The sequence below is a fragment of the Pempheris klunzingeri genome, chromosome 4, assembly GCF_042242105.1.
Source record: "Pempheris klunzingeri isolate RE-2024b chromosome 4, fPemKlu1.hap1, whole genome shotgun sequence".
Lineage (NCBI taxonomy): Eukaryota > Metazoa > Chordata > Actinopteri > Acropomatiformes > Pempheridae > Pempheris > Pempheris klunzingeri.
Window position 1 is genome coordinate 26,491,349 of NC_092015.1, and position 14,113 is coordinate 26,505,461.

The following is a 14,113-nucleotide window of genomic DNA, read 5'->3' on the forward strand; positions in this document are numbered from 1 at the left end:
CAACGTTGCTGCTGCAAGGCTTTGTGGGACAGCATGGTCCAGTGTGCCCTACGTTAAAGGAGATAAGGAAGGAAGCACTGAAAATCATGGTGACACTAAGATTCAGTTTTTCATTTCATACAGTTTGGAACCTTCCTGAGCGAAAAGAGACCATTCGACTGCAGCCCACATCTCAAGCCCAAGCTGAGATGACCCGTCATGAGACAAACCATACAACTGTGTTCGCAGGCTGAGTAGTGCTCCCCATGATGAGTAAAACAACCTATATGTGCAAAACGGAGTGGACTACCCCTTTAAGTATTATGTCATCTAAAATGATTTACTAATATAAAGTTGCTATAGCTCCAATACACCAATGATACCCCGTGTTTCATGTTAAGGTAAAGCTGAAATAACCACCTTTTACACTTGAGGAATCAGTGTTTCTTCTACATTAAGGGAGATTACAATGAAAAGGTTTTAGTAGAGGAGCTGTTTTTATGGCCTCTTCAGCTACAAAACATGCACTGAATCAATACTCTCATGACAACTTCTCTTTTGTTTTGTTAGCCAACGCTTCTGGGCAGATATATATCTCCATTTCTCATCTGGGAAGTTGTAGCCATTTTAATCTTATTATCTGTCCTTGTGTTTGGTAATAGTTTGTTATGACACTGTCATGGCTGCCTCACATATTGTTTCGATGATGATGGTGGAGAGATCCAAAACCTCCCTTAGTTATCTAATTGGGGTGAAATCTGGGGACTACATGCACCATAAAGTATGATTAACATCATTTTTACACTCATCCGACCATCCGGTGAGCCCTCATGCCCTGCATGGAAGCATCTGCACTTGTTTTTTTCCTTTAATGTTTTTTTAATGATAATAATAATAATAATAATAATAATAATAATAATAATAATAATAATAATACATTTTATTTTTAGGGCGCCTTTCAAGGCTCACAAAGTCGCCGTACAGAATACAAATAAAACATACAATATAATAAATAAAACAGGTATAAAAACAAGCAATAAAATACAGCAGCAGTGCAAAATGAATCAGAGGGAGTAGGAAAGTGTGAAGAGATGGGTTTTTACCAGTGAGTATAACATCAAAACATTTTAGAATTCTAAACTCCTAGTAGAGATATTCTTCACGTCACTCTATTCATGTTCCTCCTACTTGCTGTTACAGCATGGGTAAGCTGTTACCCGATGATCCCAGCAGGTGGCAGTGGCAGCCTGCTGCTGACTGGAGCTGATGAACCTATTAACCCCGACTTTCCACCCCAGAGTGAGAGAATCCTCAACCTCCCAGCACTGTAACAGAGACATGAGCCTGACTGTCTTCTGCTGTTTTACCTCACGCTGTCTGACTGGGCCATGGGATGATTATGGATCTGTGCACGTGTGTGTGAATATGTGAAGATGTCTGTAGGATCAAATGAGCCATCAAGAATCTTGGTTTCCTTTCCCCCCCCCCTCTCTCCTTAAAGCATACATACACTCACACACACCCTGTTTGCATATTGCTGGTTAGAGCTGTAGAGCCACCCTGCCCGGACTACTAATGCCCTACCTGCTTCTCATTAAAATGTCCCGTTTGAGTGCGGCCATCTGCACCAGCCGGTTGGCAAACCCTCTGCCAACCGTTTGATGTCAACGAGGAGCTCAGCGACGTGCTCACGACGGTGTCCCAGCTCCAGACTTAAAAAGACCTTTTGCTTTGTAGTTTTTTTTTTTTTGAAAAGACTGAAAAAAGTCCTGATGTTTTCATCCAGGCTGCCAGGCTTACAGGGGACCTAGGTAGGTTTGGATGGCATCAGGCAGAGGTACTTCACCAAGTGTTTGCACAGCTTCAGCTGCCTTAGATGTGCTGGATTTGTCTTGGCAGACGCTTAAACAGAAAGAGGAAGAGGTGATGTAGTGGTAAACAGAGAGGAGGGGAATTAGACTGAGAGTACAAAATGTCTTCTTGTGACTGGGTTGCAGTCTATTTACCAGAATCAACATCTCAAAATATTTCCATAACTCGTCAACATCTCCTGTTGAGGTTTAAGGAAATTCAAGATGGAATAACAACTATTTCATCTCAGCACATATGATACATTGGCATTTGTGATGTTCTATGTATTTGTACACACTTTTAGTGTAGAGTTTTTACTGCTGAGAAAACAATCAGCAATCTGGTCATTTGGGAGTTTCAGCAACCTGGTAGAAGTTCACACTGTACAGTCAAAATGTACACATTGTAGTTTTTTTACAGACCAACTCCAGCATGTTTAGATTTGATATATTTAAATGAGACTACGTTTATGCCAACAAATTAAAAATGAGTAGAGTTGGGTATCGATGCTAATAGGTGTCTAATATTTTACTTTGGGGAATATAAGCGTGCTTTGACTATTCTTTGAAGGAAATAAAACATATTGAACTTTGTAAAGGTGGAATAAGTAGGATTTTTTTTCAGTTGCCGTGTCTAAATAAAACATTTCAAGTTGGCCCCTTCTCCCCAACCCAACGACAGCAGAAGTGCACAGCCCCTGGGCCATGGTTAGGGTGCTTGTCAGCGTGGGAAAGCCAACCAAGATTCACATTTGTTTCAGAATGAGGGCTTTCTGCTTGGTGTTCCACCTCACAACATTTGCACTTTTTCAGTGCTGTGTCCACCATATTCACAGCTTCGTGCTGACGATCTGTATGTATCAGTGTTCAAAGTTATTTACATTTTGTAATTGTTTGGGTCATTTTCATTGTTAGTGCTGGAGCGCATTGGATTCCAATTGCGTTCACACTTTTTTTGGTTTTGATACTGAGTGCTATGGAAGTGGGTAGTCAGAATGTTTTGAGTTTTAATGCCATGTAAAAGCCCTATTAAGTAATTCACCACCTTTTTCTTCCTGGTGGTGTTCAAACAGTATTTTGACCTCCACGTTGAAAAATCTAGTATATAGAAAATGTAATTGAGTAAATACAATATGAAAAATCTTTAAAAGCTCAGTCCTTCTAAACTCCACCACCTGCTCAGAGTGAAATCTGTGGATTACTCAGAGTAACTGCCTTTTTTGGGTTAACTGACCCTTTAAAATCGTTTTTTTCTCTCTTTGTTACTCTTGTGGTAACCACTACTCTCATAAAAACGAGAGTAAAATGAATTGATCCACGCATGCTTCCATGCCTCCATGTTTTTTTTATCACCTGTGTTCGTATCAGCGACTGCTCTGCCCAGAATAAGAATCAGTCAGGGACTATTTTGGCCGGCTCTGATGTCATGCTGGCCTGTGGGGCACACTGAGCCGTCTGAGCGAAATATGGTAAGGTTGCCTTCGGATGTCTGCGAGGTGAGTAAACATGTGTTCAGAGATACTGGATACGGGTAAACACACCCGCAAGCACAGTCTGACACATGGTCGAGCTAATCCTGCTCTCAATCTCTTCATCTACCCCTCTCTCTCTCTCTCTCTCTCTCTCTCTCTCTCTCTCTCTCTCAATCTCTGTCTTCCTGTCCTCCGTTGCTTCATCATCGCCCACACTTTGAAAACAAAGTGGCATTAACCTAAAGGATCTAAAGGATGAGAAGGGATGGGAGGAGGATGAGAGGAGTGTTGGGAGGCCACACTTTAGACATGGTAATGGCCAACTCTCCATCATTGGGAGCCTCTTAGGGCCTGCAGCCGCCGGGCCCGCGCTGCTAGTTGTCCACTGAAACACAAAGATGAATTAATCATTGCCTTTTCCTCCATGCTCCTCTTCACTCTGTATTCCTCCTCTCCTCCACCCCTGCTCTTTCTCAAACTCCTACAAGCACTCTCCTCTACCTCTTGCCGTACATTCTCTATGTGTTAATATTGCGCTTTACCCTTCTCTCTTACCTCCTCCCATCTTCCTCATCTATCTCTCTAGCAGCTTAAATCCTCCCCTTCCTCCCCTCCAGTGTGTTGTGCTGATGTGTAATGCTGACCCACTTTATCTGACGGGAAGCAGGGAAGAAGGAAGCAGCGACTGAGGGAGAGGAAAGATGGAAGGCAGGAAGGAAGGACTTCATGGCCTTCTTCTTCCTCCTTTCGCTCTCCCTCCCTGCTGCTCATGTCCCACAGTGTTGTGTTTAAGGTAAATATTTTTACAGCACCACTCATCACAAGGACTTCTGGGACGACCCTCCCCAAGCCCATCTCACCACAAGATCAAATATTCATATGCCCCCCCCCATCGTCTCTCTCCCCACTCATCTCTCCATTACCTGGTGTGTTTAACCCCCACATCATGTCATCTCTACTTCTGTCACTCCCACTCCTGCTTTTCCGCCCCCTCACATTTCACATTTCACATACTTCAGCTCCCATAGATCTCTTGTGTGACTGCTGAGCACACATCCTCCAAGTACCAGCGGAAGGGTGTGTGTGTCATGTATGGGTCACACTTCACATGCAGTTAACACATCAGGTGGGAGTGATATGCGCTGCCTGTTCTCCCATGTGTAATCCAGAAGGTTCTATCTATCTATCTATCACAGAATGAGTTAACACAATGGTGAAACACTGATGAAAGTCTTTGCATTGGCAGTATTCTTTGGACTATTTTCTCTGGTCTCTGCTAGCATTACGTATAAATAGTTACTATGGCTGAACAAGCAAAGAAAAGATTGATGACAACGAATGATGAAACTTCAAAAATAACTTCGAAGAAAAAGAAACAAATTTGACATTCAAGTGAAGTTGCAATTGTGAAGTTGCGAATGTCAGCAAGGATGCTGTTTGGATCTCTGTGAGAGTGAGGTCCAAAAACACACCTGCCATAGGTGCGGCCAAAGAGAATGAAGCAGAGATCTTTGAGGTTACTATTTGAAGTGAAGCTGAAAGAGGAGAAGCATAATGTAGAACAGAAGCATGCTGAGTGGGTGTTTCAATTCTGCTTCCGCTCACCACCTCTCACCTCACCACTTTCTCCAGTCCTGTTAAAAACATGCACATTCATACTGTTCTTCAACCCCTAAAAACTTAGAGAAAAGGAAATACTATATCATACTGTATGTTGTGGCTTTATGTAATGGGGACAGGCTGCATACACAACACACAAAGACCAATAGATGGTAGGTGGGCAGTGGTGGGGCATCAGTTGTGATGAATGTTTGCTCAGAGGGCACCCTAACAGGTCAATCCAGCTAATATTACCGTATTATTAATATAAAACCCCAAAGATGATGTACTCTTTCAAATGTGCATGAAGTTACAAAAAAAGGAGTTGGTGGAGCCCAAAACGGAGGTAAAAGAATAGTCAATATTAAACATGTAGTTGTCAAATGAATGCTAATGTTTCTCTGTATCTGCGGTTTGTGTCGCTGGGCACAAAATGGCTTGTAGCTTTTCCTGCTGTCCACAAATGGTCAAAGATATCAGATAATATTGTTTTGCTGTCAGTAAAGGACCTGAATACTTCTTCAAGCACTGCCAGAGGCATATGTTAAACCTAGGAATAACTATGATACAAATATCATGGAAATATGACAGTAGTTATTAAAAATGTACACTCAAATTGATGCATGATGGACACATTTTAAGTCCAAAAGGAATATTTTTCTGATGTTTCTCTATGGGAAGGACAAGAAGGAGAGGGAGATTTAAGGGGCATCTGAAGAGAAGGCTAGAAGTCAGATGGGTGGAGGACAGACAAGCACGTGGCGAACCTGCCTCTTCCCTCTATGAATATTTGATGCAAGGGACTAAAACCAGCGCTGTGAACTCTGAAAAAGTGTGACAGCTGAAAATGCTCGGAGGAGAGCGGCTTACAACAGCCATCTAGAAGCAAAACGAAGGGAGAGCTGCCATTCTGAGAGACGTCTGAGGGAGGGAGGCGGGAGGAGAGAGACAGCACGTGAGTGTGTAGAAGCATGGCAGCGTCCAGAGACTGGAAACTGTAGTGTATAGGCACACACACACAGACACACAAACACACATCACATATGCAACACACACACACACACACACACACACACACACTGTGTGTGAGGTAAATGGTCGCATGGAATCAAATGGGTGAAAGTGCAGGACATTTATGTTAACTCTAACCTAGTGCCTTGACAAAGTGACAACTGCCACATTGTCCTTACTTTGGAGGACTTTGTCTATCCTTGTGAGGACATTTAGTCATTATAAAATGTACTGGAACACACACACACACACACACACACACACACACACACACACACACACACACACTGTGAGCAGGCAGGGCCATTGAAATATTGATGGAGGCGCTCTCCTTGCTTTAATGAAAAATCGTCCTCCGATAAATGTTTCATCCCTCCAGATGCATCACCTACCCATTTTTAACAGATGAGGCAATTCGCTGTAGAAACACAAACACTGGGGAAATGGGTCTCGCCGCAATTTGTTGTCAAGAGGGACAAGCTGGAGGAAATTTTAAAACAGCGAGAGAGGAGGACAGAGGAGAAAGGACTGGCATCTTACATCATTTTCTCTTACACTTTTTACATAAACAAGCCGTGGGCTATTAACTATGTATATGATTGTGTAATGGCCAGTTTCAGAAGGCCAGATATTGTTTACTGCAATAACCTACCCACTGTCATATGGCATCCATCCATCAATCCATCCATCCCTCCATCCATCCATTCATCCATCCATCCATCCATCTTCTTCCAGGCTTGTAGTGTCAGCAGGCCAGACATCCCTCTCACCAGCAACGTTTTACATCTCCTTCTAGGAGGATCCCAAGGCGTTCCCAATGAATGAGAGATGTAATCTTTCCAGCGAGTTATGGATCTGCCGCAGGGATGTCCTCCCAGTTGGACGTGCCAGGAAAACCTCCTAATCAAAAGCCTGAAGCAACTCAACTGACTCCTTTCGATGAGAAAGAGCAGCAGCTCTACTGTAAGCTCCTTCTGCATGTTCAAGCTCCTGGCGCTTTTCCTGAAGGCTGAGCCCAGACACCCTGTGGAGGAAATTTATTTCAGCTGCTTGTATCCATAGTCTTGTTCTTTGGCCATTACCCAGAGGTCATGAGCATAGGTGAGGGCGGTCCATCTCACGCTCTGTTTTACCTTCACTTGATAACCAGACCCCAAGATACTCAAACTGACAAGTGCTAGAATTAAAGTTTATTGATTTGGTCAAAAAAGCAAGAGATGGAACTCAAACCACAGAACAAGAAATACCCTGTGATAAAATAAAGGAAAACAAGGCTAACTGCTCTGTGAAGCTTTACTTAAATACAGTGTGCTTTAAGCTAAATGCTACAGGCTCAAACAGGCTCAAAGTGACAATGTCAACATGATGATGTGTAGCAGGTAATGTTTACCATGTTCACCATCTTGGTTTAGCATTTTAGGATGCTAGCTCGAAACATTTTCTTGATTATTCACTGAACCGTTTTGGTTCAGGTGATCTATTTTGATAGCTTGTTTTTATTCTCATATATATATATATATATATATACATATATACATATACACACACACACACACATATATATATATATATATATATATATATATGAAAACAACAAATCTTAAAATCCTAAAAAGTGAAGGATCTAGAAATCTCTAGAGATCTATGAAATGACTAGAATGATGAGCAGTTATTGAAACATTTGCTTAATTGTTGCAGCTCTACCTGAGGCTGACAGGAATGCTGTTAGTTTTGTCATAAAACAAAGTATTGGACAAATACAATTTTAGATTCTTTAGAGGAACATGAATGTGCCAAATTTTATGACAATCCAAAAGTTATCGAGAAATTTCACTCAAAACCACAAATGCGAGGACAGATGGCGCCAGGGAAAAAGTTGGGGGATTATCAAATTAATTGGGATATATCCTCCAGTCACCAGGGATGTCAACACAAAATAAATCCATGTAGTGGATTTCATTAGATAAGTGAAAACTTGGACCCTGTTGTGCTTTATGAAAAGTCAGAGGAACACCAGTCAGTAGGATTAATTCTCTGTGGACCACACATTTCTGCACCAATTTGCATGACAATCCGTCTAAAATCTGACATGAATAACATACATTCATAAATATCAAAGAAAACAAGCTATTTGCAGTGTGCTCTGCAATACCGGATCAATGCTGTATTCTGTATTCTGATAACAGAAAAAGTGAATCTGTCTCAAACGGCATCTCTAAATGTCATCATTTGTTCCTGTCTCTCAGAATCAAAGCATTTTCTTTTCAAACTCACGAGTTTGCACAGATGCTCAGCAGTCACACAGGGTGAAAATCCATTCTAGCAGAAGCAGAGATATCAATTTTTCCGACAACATAAACTCTATAAAGCAGATTGCAATGCCCCAGGCATGATGTGCTTTACATGGGAGTTGTGGTTGCATTCTAAGAACAATAACTTCAGAAACTGAAGTAAAAGTTGCAAACAAAAAAACGAAATTACTATATATCACATAATAACCCATGACATGCACGGGATATTCCAAGCTGATCATTTCTAAGAGAGTAAAAATGTCTTGTTTTGTAACTTAAATGTAGATATGAAGCAAACTGTCTTTGGGTGTCAATCAAGTTCCCCAGTGATTGCAGTGCCCAGTGCTAATGTCATCCCTGAGCATGCATAGGAAGCCCAGGCTTACTGTACGCCCTTGCTGACGAGGCTTCAACACATTGTGCTTGTCAGATGATTTGCTCCTGAGAATGAGTCAGCAAGAACTTCCCCCCTTAAAAACCACAACAGCATCAACAGCAGGCTAGGGAGTAGAAAAACATGAGTCATTCACCAAGGGGCAACATTTGTGTGATAATTTATGCTCCTCTTTTGACTCAACTTGTTATATCCTGAAGTCAGAGCACTATAACTCTTTATGGAGTTTGAATGCAGTTTGAAGACTTGAACTCTCTACCTGTTTGAATGTGTTCTTGGACCTTGGATTATTATAAACTACCTTAACATCCAAGAGTTGAAGATAATAAATAAAATCTATACAAACAGCTAGCATGTGTGAAAAGTATATGTTTCCTATCAGCATAAACCTCCGACCCACTAACCCACTTTATACCATACCATGGTTTTGCCATGCAATGCAGCATCTGCTGCTCAGTTCACACCACCTGCTTGTCTATATCTGTACACTCCTATATATATACACACACACATATATATATATATATACACATGTGGGTTTGCACACAAGCTCTTTCAACTGTCAAACTATGGTATTCATCATCAATAATTGAGTGTCTGATCAAAAAAAGAATGCATGAATAGTTTTACTTGAGTCACAACAGAAACATACACTCTCCAACTCTGTAAAACTGTATTTCACTGATTAATTGGAACGATTGATTGTCTGAGGTCTGATATATTATCCAAAGCATAACATGAATAACATAACATGAATGTTTGGATTGTTCATGCATGCTGTAGCTGGGTGTGGCTGCTCTGGGTTACATTACAGCAGAGACTTGTTTGGGACATATTTTCCTCCTCAGCAGCTGTAATTAGAAAAGCCTTTCTGCTCCCTTGCTCATACAGCAAACGTGTACTGTAACTATAACTCCTCTGGGCTATTTTCCCAAACTGTTGCCAGACTGTAAATGACTGCAACTTGTTTGATTGGCAGTGCATGAGAGGCCGAGATGGAAAGCCGGCTTATGTGCACAAGCGGTCATATTAAAATGTATCCGTCCTTATTAAGATTCCGAAAGGATTGGCAGATTCTGTCTTTATGGTACTCTCTGTCTCTTCATTGTTATTGAGCGAAAACCCATTAAAGCTGGGCTAAGACTTGGCAAGCTTGCAGGATGCTGCCGATACAACTCTGCTGACATTGTCTGTACCCTTGATACCTTTAGCCGTTTGCCGGTCCCACACTGAATGATAGAAATATTGGAATTTAACTGATTTCCCCTGGCAAAGCCGAGACACTTTCCCTGCTGCAGTTAAACACAATACAAGAGGTGAAATGGCTAAATTGAAATGATAAAACAGTTTCTGCAGGCGCTTTTAGAGACAATAGTGCCAATCAAGAAGGGTCCTAAAGGCACGAATAAGGAAAGAGCAATGTCAATGAATTCTCCCACAATATTCCTCAATGCCAGGAGGCTGGGAGGAACATTGCAGCAGAATGGCTTAACAGCATTTCCTTTTAGCGCTGTAACCATGCTTATCCTAATAATCTCTGTGTCTGTAGGAAGGTCAATATGCTGAGCACTCCAGGGAAGAATGGCCCGTAGTTTTTGCCTGGCTCAGAGGCCTAACTCTCCATGCTATGCCGAATTAGTGCGGCATTATCAACCCTACTGCTATTCTTGTAAAACTGCTTAATTTTTAAACCAGTCACCTGCTCTTTGGCTGATCTCTGTGGGGCTGTTCCAACCCAAATGCACATGATGTAGTTCATTTAGGCCAGTGCTGGGCTGGCCACCAAGACAAATATGCTAATCAATGGTAGAATTATGGCTGTGGTCCACCATCAGCCAGGGTCTGCTCATGCTACCCTGGCCTGACTGTTGAAACACAAAGAGAGGTGTGTGTTGCACCTGATCATGTGAACGTTTAAAAACCATTCAAATCTTACAATATTTTAGATAATGCAGGTACATTTACATCTGAACTGGTGATCATAACTCAAAGGCTTATGGCGTTATGCAGTTCATTCAGTGAAATAATGTTTAATTTGTAACATTTGAACAAACAAATAGTGCACAAATTAAAGGAAGGTTTTGACTGAATGAAGGGGGAAACATAGCCGACACAGATGTCTCCATACAATCAATCAATCAATCAATCAATCAAAATTTATAGCCCTTTCCAACAGCCCAAAGGGTGACCAAAAATCAAAGAAATGATACAAAGAAATGAAATGATACAAGACACGAAGGCTACGTGAATGATTTAAAGAGCAGGTCAAGAGAGTTGTTCAAGCCTCTTTTCTACAGCTAATGACCACATCCTAAATAAAATCTTTCTTGTCTGTCAGTCATACAGAGGTCAGACATACTTTCATCTTTTCCCAACTAGACTACTGCAACTCTCGTTATGTTCCTGCGTCAGTCAAGTCCACTTTCATGGCTCTCGGTTCATATATCCTATGACAGGCTTTTACTATAGCGAGACCACATCAAATCTGTCATTGCACTGACTTCCTATACATTTAGAAGTGATTTTCAGATTGTATTGCTTGCTTTTAAAGGCAAAGCAAATCTATTTGTATAGCGCCTTTCAGACACGAGGCAATTCAAAGTGTTTTTCAGGGACGTAAAACATAATAAAAACTAAACACAGAAACATTAGATTGCATGTAAAAGATAATAAAAGCACAAGAAAATGAATAAAACACAACTCCAACGTGCCCCAGAATATGCGATAGATCTCCTACCATCCTATCGGTGTGATCATGGGCTTCAATAAAATAGTACCTGTGTTGTTTATGTCTCCATCTTTGCGATGGTGTGTATGTGTGTATTAGAGTTGAGAGGATCAGTTGATTGTCAGAAAAATGATCAGCAAATTTTGTACAATCATTTTATACGAAAAAAAGTCCCACTATTCCTGATTTCCAGTGTATTCTTACATGTTAGTATATTGAATAAGTTTAGACTTTTTGTCAGAATAAACGGGTCATTTGATGACATCTTGTGTTGGAGACTTTTCACTATTTTTGTTGTCGACAAATTGTAACAAGAACTAAACATGATTGAAGTATCATACTTTTGTGGACAAGATAGCTGAGAATTAATAATAAAAGACTTGCACCACCTGCAAGACTGTCCTTTCAAAAGTACAAGTTATTTTATTCAGCTGCAGCCTGCCAGCACCAGATGATTCACGCAAGTATGATAATAATCATTAGTTACAGCCCTGCATATACTGTGTGTGTGTGTGTGTGTAGATAGATAGATAGATAGATAGATAGATAGATAGATGTGTGTGTGTGTGTGTGTGTAGATAGATATATAGATAGATAGATAGATGTGTGTGTGTGTGTGTGTGTGTGTGTAGATAGATAGATAGATAGATAGATAGATGTGTGTGTGTGTGTGTGCGTGTGTGTATATAGATATACGTCTATAAATATATATATATTGTATATGTTATGGTGGTGTGGTGGTGTGAAGGTTCCAGGTTTGAACCTGGGCTCTTTCTGTGAGGAGTTTGCATGCTGTTGTTTCTCATGTTTCTCACATCCTTAATTTTTTTTTTTAATGCTTTGTGAAGTTCTTAATAAAAAAGGTTTGCCAAGTGCAATACAAATACATAAGGTAAACAGATAAGGTGACAAGTAGAAAAATGGTGTAAATATACTATGGCTTTCACAGGGACCACAACTCAACCCAGCTAAACACCTATTGGAGACTTTGGAGTGTCATGTACGCTGGAGCACTGGCGCTCTTGTGGAGGCCTGTGGTGGCCCAACACTCCCTTTAATTTGTCACCCAGCTTTGCTTCGATTTGTAACTAATTCATGGTGTGGTTATTACCTTTAAGCCTTAAGATTATTAGTAGCTGCAAGGCCTTGTGATTACCTTGAGTGCAAGACAACAGAATAACCTTCTCAATCTTATTGTGTTTCCTCTCCCAAGGGGGGATTTACAGTGTACCAGTCAGTGATTGAGGTGACCCATAGTGGCCTCCAGGGGGGGGACAAGCTACAGGTGAACAGAGCAGAGCGAAATAAAGAAGAATTGGACAGTTGCCATTGGGTTGGAGAGCTGGAAGAAGATGAGCTTTAGAAAGAACAGAAGAATGTGAGTCAGACTTGACCTCATTTCCTGTGGTTAGAGGCTGAAAAGGAAAGAAGTACAACACTGTAATGGGGGGAAAGGAAATGGCAGTAATAGTAATGGTGTTAATGGGTTTGTATGTATTGATTGCAGTCGTTATAGCTTTTGAGAGATTTTTTTTGTCAGTCTTCGTCGGTTACCCCCATTGATCTTAAACTCCCAAACGCATTTTTGGACTCTTTCCTATTTCATTTAAATTGTTGTCATTGAGGTGCACCATTAACTCCACTGTAATAAACCATTCAAGGTAAAAGCTATCGAGCTTTTACGTTAGTATACTGTATATTCACTAACTTTCCATTTTCTATTTTAAGCCTTGACTGTCCAGTTAACTGCAAACAAAGTGAGCCTGTTCCTTTATATGTACATTCAGATGAATTGTGCACAGGACCAATAGTTCAGTGATATAATTTCATGCCTCAGCAGATGAAATAGTGTGACTGTATTCAGTAAGAGTAGTATACTTTTAGATACTATTAAACCTGCTGCATCTCTCAGTGAGACTCAGAAGGGTATGAAATGTCCTTCTTTGTCAGTTTCCATATTTCTATGAATGATGTACAGTACTGATAACGACCCTTTTAATGCAAACTGTGACACAAATTGGTCATTACCAGACAAATACATGACACGTTAAAAAGTGTGTGACTGTTCGCCCTTGTATTTTCTGCCGAGGTGGTCATTTCATTATCAATTCTATCCTTAATTTTTCTGTTGTGAAGGTGGCTGTCACTGCTAAAGTTAACAGCAGGCCTTTGCCTCTTGTAGTTCTATAGACAGATTTCCCATTGTTACAACATCCTCAGTATTTAGAGATAAGGTCGAAAAATCCCTCTTTCTAGCAAAACCAATAAAATTACTATTCAGAGGTGAATGTTTATTCAGGATTCATCCTCACATTCCTAACAAAACCTTTTTACTAGACTGCAGCCTTTGGCACGCATGTTAGCTCTGGCTAGCCAATGTGACACACTGAGAATGGCAGTTAATAACAGTGATGCAATTGACCAGACTACAGAAAGCTAGCTGTTACAGCTAGTAAGAAATTGTGTGTCCCAAAATATTAACTGAACACAAGTAATATTAGCATACAATTCAAATATGCACAAGTTAAAAGCACAGATGCCCCCTTATTCTAGATATTATGTCAGTTATATCCATTTATGATTTATGGCACAGAAACAACTTTGCATGTTGGTCTCACAGACTCTTAGCCATTCTTTTGTTCATTTTCTAACCCCAGCGAGTGCACACCTCTCATGATGATGTCACTTGGAAACCCATCTGAATGAGCATAAAATGCATCACTGCTGAGCTCCTCAACAAATGGAAAATAAACGGTCTCTATCCCTGTGAATTATTTCTTCGAGTCGTA

At 40.7% G+C, this 14,113-nt stretch overlaps 1 protein-coding gene across 1 annotated transcript in view; it reads right to left on the reverse strand.

Annotated features, from left to right (window-relative positions):
* The window catches only part of scg2a (secretogranin II a), a 183,421-nt gene extending 171,157 nt beyond the window's left edge, over nt 1–12,264 (reverse strand). The window contains exon 1 of the mRNA XM_070829052.1: nt 12,260–12,264. The gene's annotated coding sequence lies outside the window, so the exon portion shown is untranslated. The remainder of the gene's footprint in view (nt 1–12,259) is intronic.
* Nucleotides 12,265–14,113: the final 1,849 nt, after the last annotated feature.